The sequence below is a fragment of the Amborella trichopoda genome, chromosome 9 (assembly GCF_054954075.1).
Source record: "Amborella trichopoda isolate Santa Cruz 75 chromosome 9, AtrichopodaSantaCruz75HAP2 v2.0, whole genome shotgun sequence".
NCBI classification, from domain to species: Eukaryota; Viridiplantae; Streptophyta; class Magnoliopsida; order Amborellales; family Amborellaceae; genus Amborella; species Amborella trichopoda.
In genome coordinates, this window is record NC_142344.1 from 34,842,232 (window position 1) to 34,851,387 (window position 9,156).

At 34.0% G+C, this 9,156-nt stretch overlaps 1 long non-coding RNA gene across 1 annotated transcript; it reads right to left on the reverse strand.

Moving 5' to 3' along the window:
- Positions 1 to 250: 250 nt before the first annotated feature.
- LOC148780504 (uncharacterized) lies at positions 251 to 3,905 on the reverse strand. The gene is made up of 2 exons (XR_016041732.1): positions 3,837 to 3,905; positions 251 to 694 (listed from the first exon to the last, which is right to left on the reverse strand). It is a non-coding gene; the product is annotated as an uncharacterized LOC148780504 (long non-coding RNA).
- Positions 3,906 to 9,156: the final 5,251 nt, after the last annotated feature.

The following is a 9,156-nucleotide window of genomic DNA, read 5'->3' on the forward strand; positions in this document are numbered from 1 at the left end:
TCTTCTCATTTACACTTCATTTTGTCCGTGTTTAGCCCTTCTTTTTAATTATTTTCAAATAGTCAATTTTCAAAGTCTAAGTACATTTACAGCTTCTTTTTTGTTTATATATATTTTTTTATTTTAACACCCCATGACTATATCAGCAGCGCCCTTTAGTTTTCAATCCTAGAATCAGGCCATGTCCCAATGGCCTTACGAAGTACTACAACATTTAATCTTTTTCTTATTTTTTTGGGCATCAATTATGTTTGCCTTAACATGGTGATCCTTGTCATACTCTTATTTAGACAACAAATTACAATAAAATCCCACAAAAGACTACTAGTAAAATTCCCGAATCAACCCTGCCACTTGTAATCAGTTCAATAAAGTCGAAAGGTGATCCTGAAACCAAAACAAATGATCATTTTCGCTTCTTGGATCTCCCAGTTTCAGTTTGCTTCTTGGGCGGATCACCAGGCTCGTCTTCAGAGGAACCTTCAAGAGGTTCATCTGGAATATCCATGGGGGCATTGTTTTTAGTGATGTGATCCTTGAGAACACGCATGCACTCTTCTTTCATGGCAGCCACTTGATCAGAAAGCAACCCATCTGAGACACATACATTGAACTTTTCCACACTAAGGCAAAGTTTGGGTAGAAACCCAGCTTCACATGTTTGTCCCTCCATTTATATTTTCATCCAAAGGACCTAAATGAATTCAACCAAAAAAACCAATCAACCAATGGATCAATTTTATTTGAGATGAAAGTGAAACAACTAATGAACAACTTAATTTACAACTGGCACAGCCAGATTCGATCAAAAAGCTAATAACTTGCTATTGCAATACACAACCCCATAAAAATAGTAACAATTTTTCCGACTAGGAGAGATTTTCCACTAAAATTCTAATCAAGATGACAAATTCACCTTCTTGACAGAGAAATTCCTATTAATATAAGACGCTATAGTCCTTAAACCTGGAAGTGTTTCATCATTCACCTGCCATTGAAGGCCTTGAGATTTAGGATGATTGCTCTGAACATAACCTCCATATTAGAGAAGCTTAACTGGTGTGGTATGAGAATGCTACCATAACAGTAGCACCAATTGAAAAAGAATGCTATAAAAGGTAACAATTGGAAAATAAACGCTATTCCAAATAAAATCTCAATATTCGAGAAGCTCAGCCCCTCTAATAGGATGAAATATAGGGAAAATTACAAAAAAAAAACAAAAAGAACCCCAAAACTACACTTTTTATGCAACTTACCCCCAACGTAACATTTTCTCACTTTCTTCCTCAAAATACACTTGCTATGCAAGTACCTCTCCAACAAAATAAAAAATAAAAAAATGACTAAACTACCCTCCCTTACTTTTACGACAGTAGGGCTCCAACACTTTATTACGACAGTAGGGCTCCAGCACTGTATAAAGTCCGATCCGGCAACTCTGGTACTATGTAAAAGGCGGTCCGGCGGTACTCAGTTTCGGCAAGTCCGTTAGTTGTCTTAGGGTGGTCCGACGGTCCATTAATAAATGTTACTGGATTCCAATGCTCTGGTACTATATAAAAGGCAGTCCGGCATTACTCAGTTTCGGTCCAGTAGTTGTCTTAGGGCGGTCCGGCATTTGTGCGCTCCGACAATGTGATGGTGTGCTCCGCTAATGTGCCACTGGGGTCCAAAAGTCAACGTCGAATCTGGCCAAAATGATTTTTGTGTAAAAGCATTTCCATCTAAAAAAATGAATTTTTTCTCTTGAAGGGTTATTTGGTTGGGGGTAAGTTGCATAGAAAATATGGTCTTGGGGGTTTTTGTAATTTTTCCCTGAAGGCTCCATAAGCTAGCAGCTAAAGCATGTCTAGCCAGTTCATGTGGAACTAACATATGGTACTTCCCATGTACAACCAGACGAGGTAAGGTGTAGAGATGCCCCCTTACCTCTAAGAATACACAGATATTTGTTGCTGTGATACCTTAGATGGCAGCTAGTGTGTTATTTCCTAAGTCCGACCATCTCGAAAGTTAAATGGCAGAATCTTCTATTATAATATTTAACTGTTTTGATGATTGTCTCGAGGATCAAATATGGCCAGATGCAAAACATGGACAGCAAGATCATATCATACAAAGTTACAAACAACCTCCATATTTAGAAGCACATAATCAGCTACTAAGCACATAATCAGCTACAGCAATAATTATGCCACCAGGTTTATCATTTGCAGGACATCTGAAAAATGAAAATTAACAGTGACAGCTCCCAAAGCCTCTATAAAAACCCACTTCAGGAAAGCAGTTGGAGAGAGTTCATGGAGAGCAGTGAAACAACCATAGGGAAAATCCAAAGAAACGGTATTGGAAAGAAAGGTTCTTACCAACTCCCATAAAAAGTTAAGGTTTAATATGGCTTAAGCCCATTTCTATGGACTTAAAACTCAATAGGAGAGAGTTCCATACTTCAAACAAAATTTATTAAAACCACATGACAAACAATATCAGGGAACAAGGTCGTATAACTTGAAAGTGGAAAAATGGAAGGTCAGAAATGGTTCAAACTACAACAAGCTCCTTTCTATTGAAGGACTGATAAAAGAAAATAAGTCAGAACTAAGAAGACATGTGATCCATCAAAAATGCTTCTTTGTTTTGACCTGTAAGTGATAAGCTTTAAGTTAGATACCATTCAAACTGCGACTGGTTCCTTCTAAATCAGGGATTGAACATAAAAAAGGATTGACTTCTAATTCTCCAGAATACATTTCTTCCAAGGAAATCACAACATGTTAACACCAGAAATGAGGAAGGTAAAAGTGAAACATATGATGCAAAAGAGTTGTTTCAAACAGGAAAGAGAACAACTCTCTGCAAAAAATAAATGAAACAAAAACCAATGCCCATGTAGTCACTATGCCTTCAAATGAGACTTGTACCCACCAATTCTCGTGTAGTCGCTAAACATCTATATGCTTTTAGAATACAGGAGAATGAAAGTTCACCCTTGGGAGATAAAGATCCCAAATGACATTGAATTAAACAATTGGAACTTTTGTTCGAAATGAAGTAAGACCCTAGTTAGCAAATCACCATTTAATTGACGATTTTTTAAAAAATTCAGGGTTTTTATGGAAACAGTTTTAAACGGCAACTTTTTGAAAAGGTCGGAAAAAATCTCTTAGTTTCATAAAAACGTTTAAAACACGTTTTTTTCATAATACGATTTAAATCAGGCCAAAATATCGTATCTTTTTTTACCTATAATTTTTTTGAAAGTTTTTTTTTTTTTTCTGTTTTGTATATTGCAACCAGCTATTTTCATGATTTTGAAAAAAAAAATATTATTTCATAAAAAAATCTAAAATAGAAATTTTTATCCCTACTATGTTCTTCAAAGCCACAATTGCAGAATGAAGGTATGAATTTTTTTTCCCTTTTTTTAAAAAACTTAAACAAATAGATGCAGATTTCAGCTGTTATTATGGAAAATCATTGTGTAAATGAAATACTGTTTATAGCAAATCATTTTGTAAAGTAAATCATTATGTAAAAAAAATCATATACATGCAAATTTCTGTGATTATTTGTGATAATTGTTTTTATGAGAATACTGTTTATGGCACAAATTAGAGCTCAAAACATAGTCTTTTACTGATGAATGAGAAGCAAAGAGTGTGACTACATGACCAAGTAATCAATATTTTGTTTTTGATTATGTGATAACAAAGGTAAACAAATAGTGTAAACTGTAAACTTACAGGAGCAAGCAATTGTACTATAAACTTGCAAGAGACAATATAGTGTAAACCGTAAACTTACAGGAGCAAGCAATTGTACTGTAAACTTACAGGAGCAAGCAATTGTACTGTAAACTTGGAGGAGCAAGCAATTGTACATATAGGATTAGTTCCCCAAACCTAATCCTTCAGCTCTGCTTGTTCTTTCCCCAAGAAAATGAAAAACCCGCTTCTTTTTCTCTCTCTAAAAATCCGTTAGGGCCTTTTCACAAATAGTACAGTTAGGGCCTTCTTTGAAACAACATCCCAAATCCCAAATCAGAGAGAAAAACTCTCTTCAAACTATCGCAAATCAGCATCCCAACTTCATTTTCTCTCTCTAAAAATCAATTAGGGCCATGAGCCATGAGCATTATTTCCTTCTCTTCCATCTTCCTTCTTTCTCTCTAAACCGTAAACACAAAATTGTGAAACCCAAATTTGTACGAGCCTCTTTTCAATTAAAAATTTTTATAGAAGTTTAACCAGAGTTATGGAGCGACCATATTCACCATACTATAATTAAATCATTGTAATGAGAAAACAAAAATCGTGTGTTTTTTTTGGGTACCTGCTAAGTAAGTGTGCTGTTTAAGTATTTAATGAATAAATTTATATAGTATATTTGTCACCATATCATAGTTAAAGTATTTAATGAATAAATTTATATAGTATATTTGTTTTTGGTATGTAATAAGTAGGTATGATGTTTCTTGAAGTATTTAATGGGTGGATTTATATGGTACATTTTTTTTTGGTATATACTAATTAATTATGTATTTAATATTAGATGATTGGATGAGAGTCACATGGCATCAAAATTAATTGACTTAATTATATTAGTCTAGTAAAGTTTTTATGGATGAATTAGTTATGGGTGCGGTTTGTATAGAGCGTAGGATCTAAACAATCAAATAAGAGCCTACCTTCAAATAGTGTCAAGAAATGTGGTTTCAATATTGACAATAACTGTGATAGCCTTAAAATATATTTTCATATTTATTTATAAAGTTTAAAGCTTCAAAAATAGTGTAGATCAATAGATCTATGAAAACTTGAAAATATTGAAAATTGATGATAAAAAAATAAGCTATAAAATACACCATTTTCAAAACTTGAAATCCATTTTTTTCTCATATCCATGTATCTTGATGTCGAGATGATCAATTTGAAGATATTTGGGCATCAAAACAACTTCTTCTAGTAAAATTTTTGAGGTAGGCTCAAATTTGATTGTTTAGAGCCACTGCTTTATATAAATTTTTCCCATTAATTATTGATGGCTTTGACATAATTTTTATTTTTTAGAATTTCAAAATTTCTAATATTACAAATTTATCTGATTTTTTAACTTCGATGTTTTTAGCCTAATCGGATATATTAGCGATATCTTTATATGAAGTATTTTTGCCAATCTGTATTTTTTACCTGAGTTTTTCATCTGACATTTTAAAATAAAAACGATTTGTTTCCGATTTTATGGTGAGCCGATTTATTGATAGTCCCCAATTTGCTAACTATGGGTAAGAAACCTACGAAGGAAAGACGTTCTTTATTGGAGACATGAGGTGTGCATAGTTTGACATGTTGGGAAGCTGCTTAAATAACTCAAAACATAAACAGGAAAGGTTTGTTTTATAGGAGATATTTATATGCACATATTAGACATTGGGAATAACACCAGTCAAGTAACTCAAGACATGGACATAATGAACCAGACCTTGTGAAAACAAATTTATCCAAGGCTCGACATAGTTTCAAGGATAAGCCTAAAAGCAACACAAGTTTCTTTGGGAAACACAAAATGGGACAGACATAGACCACCAAATTTCGGCAGAAATTGTTCAAAGACATGTTAGTGTATTCAAATTTTATTGCGTTTATGATGTATGTTATGCTTTGCACAAGACTTGACCTTAGTTTTGCAATTGAGCCTGTCAGTAGATTTTAAAGTAACTTAAGTATGACTTCTGACAAGCAATTAAAAAGATACAAAGATATATCCAAGTAACCAATTATTATAAATTATGTTATCAGGCTAATAACCTGGAAATTCCAGGATTCTCTAATGTAAACTCTGCAGGAGATCATGATGATAGGAAGTCCACCATATTTTCCGACTTGGAAGAGGCATTGTTTCTAGGTTTAGTAAAAAACAAGGATGTATTGCCCGGTGCACAATGGAAGCCAAATACATTGCTTGTAGTATAGCCGCTACTTTTTCTATCTCGAAAGTGCTTCATTAAGGATTTGAAGCTAGAAATAACTGACAGGTCAATTCAAATATTTTGTAACAATCAAGCTTGCAATTTCATTAATTAAAAGTGGAGCAATCAGCTTCCAGGGCAGACACATCGAAGTTGGTTATGACTATATCCAAGAAAGAGTGGAAAAGAAAGAGATCATAATAAGTTATTTGCCTTCCAGTATTATGGTAGAAAATCCTTTAACTAAGGGCTTGCTGCTGAAATGTTCTCCAAACATGTCACCGTGATGGGACTTAAAAAAAAAATAAAAATAATAATAATAATAATAATAACAACAACAACAACAACAACAACAACAATAACAATAATAATAATAATATAAACGATCAAATCATGTTGATGGATAAAACCTTGTAGTAGGCCATGTCACAATAAGTAAAAATTCTTTCAAAGGAAAAACCTTGTGGTCAAGAAACATCAATGCATTAGGCTTTTTAGCCAAGAGGGAGGTGTTGAAGTATGGCCATAAAGGCCTCATACCGACATCTAATTATCACGGTCCCTCTCTCTTTCCTTTTCTTGATATAATTGATGAAAGTATTTGAATTCTATAATAATCTTATGTATCCCATTATTGCTTTGACCATCTCTTATGGAATGAAGCATTTTTTGTCCTCTTTCTACCACAACTCAAAAAAAGCCCAATCATTTTTTAAAGAGAGAGAGAAAGAGAGAGTAGATCTCGGCAAAGAGAAATCTCATGCTAGATGCAAAAACCTGCCCTACATGACAACAGAATAAGCACCAAGGCTTATAAATAGGGGTTAGCGACCCCATTAAATACAAGAGCAAACTTTAAAGGCAAAAGTTTATACAAGGTTGCAACCCTAAAATGTAGAATTAAAGATGCAGCTCAAAAATTCATCGGAAAAGATTGTTTTAATGTTGAAACTTTGTCTAATTGATCATCTCAATATCAAGATGTATGCATATGAAAAAGAAAAAAGATTTTCAGTCTCAGAAATAGTGCATCTTGCTACACATTAACTACACCGTCAATTTTCAATATTTTCATATGTTTATAGATCTACTTGATTTTAACCATTTTTGGAATTTAAACTTTTATTATTTGATATGAAAATATCTTTTGAGATAATCATGAGTATGTTTTACACCAAAAGTACATATTATGATAAAATTTAGAGGTGCGCTTTAATTGGATTGTTTAAGGTTGCAACCTTATAGAAACCACACCCAAATCTAAAAGTTCCCTGCCTTTTTTTAGTTATCCATACGTTAATAGCTAATTTCCTCTCTCTTCGTACTTTCTCTCTCTTACCCATTTTTGTGACTCTATCAACAAACTCAAGAATATCTACTTATGGTAAATAGCCCACTCAAATAAATGAATAATAGTCCGAAGCATTCCTGACTTTTAAGTTTTATAGGTACTCAAAAAAATAAGTAAAAAGTTAACTAAAGTAAATTCCATTTCAAATTTCATATAAAAAAACAAAGATAAAAAGGAAAAGAAAAAAAAGAAACAACAAAACAAAATGAAGAAGAAGAAAAGGGAACAACCAAAAACACAACATGCCCACACATAGACACATAAAAAGTAGAAAAATAATCAATGGAACAAACAAAAACCCCAAATCATAAATCCAGCAATTCTGTTAAGAGAGATAATAGTGTCTTGTCCTTTCTTTAATTGTCTGGCTTATTCACCCAAGGGTAACATATTCATTTATTCTTTTGTAACATATATACGTATTCTTTTCAATGTAAAGATGAGTAAGAAATTCGTACGAAGTGGTTTGTCTTCTCTCTCTCTCTCTCTCTCTCTCTCTCTCTCTCTCTCTCTCTCTCTCTCTCTCTCACGATTCATAATCTAGGGTTTTCAATTCCTTATCATGGAGAATTTGATCTTCTACTTCTCTCAACAAATGTGTAATATGTAATTATCTCATCCTTTCATGATGCACTAGCACACGACTTTAGCAACATGTCAATCACTGCACCAACCAATCGTCCTTGGATTATGGACACTGGTGCAATTGCTCACATGACAAATGACAACTCCCAACTTTGAGGTATGGTTCCTTATCATGATTCTTGCATGGTATTCACTGGGGACGGTACTGCCTTGTCCATCACTCATATTGGAACTATCTCCATTTCCACTACCCTTGGTTCTTTAAACATTCCAAATGTTTTACTTGCGCCAAAATTATAGAAACAACTCATATATGTATCTCAATTTACTAAAGATTTTAAATGAAGTTTTGAGTTTACTCATCGTGGTTGAGTTGTGAAGGATCTACAGAGCAGGAAGGTGATTGCTGAGGGAGTACTGAAAAAATGACTCTATGTACTCCAAATGATCAACTGTACGGCTTTGTTACGTCCATCTCAAAAGCCAAAAGAGGAATGTCTATATTGTGGCATGAATGCTTACGTCAACCTAGTTTCTCTATCTTTTGTTATCTTGGAAGAGAGTCAATTCTCCCAAATTTTGTTGATGATTTACATTATGGTTCACTGCGTTCATCTTGTCAGTTGGGCCAGTTGGGCAAGCATTCTGAGCTTGTACTTAACTCCACTGGTAGAAAGACTAATGCCCATCTTGATCTTATTCACAGTGATGTTTGGGGTCCATCTCCAGTTACTTCATTGTCTAGCTCTCAGTTTTATGTAATTTTTGCAGATGATTATAGTCGATATACTTGGATGTTTTTCTTGAACCCAAAGTCTGATGTGTTTGATTGTTTTGTTAAGTTTCACACCTATGGTGAACGTCAATTTTCTTGCAACCTTAAAACTCTAAGATCTGATGGTGGTGGTGAATTTACCTCTCATGCACTTAGAGAATATTTGAGTCAACATGGCATTCATCATCAATACTCATGTCCATACACACAAGCACAAAATAGTGTTGCAGAACGCAAGCACCGTCATATTGTTGAAAGCAATCTCTCAATCATGTTTGCAAGTGGTCTCCCATAGTTTCTCTGGCCAGAAGCCTTCTCTACTGCGGTGTACCTCATTCATAGATTACCAAGCTCTGTGTTGTCCTTCATATCTCCTTTCCAAATGCATTTACTATTGTCTTTGTATCTTTGGTTGTGTTTGCTTTCCACATATTCATCCTTCTCAAAGAATCAAGTTTTCTCCTAAGGCTCAAG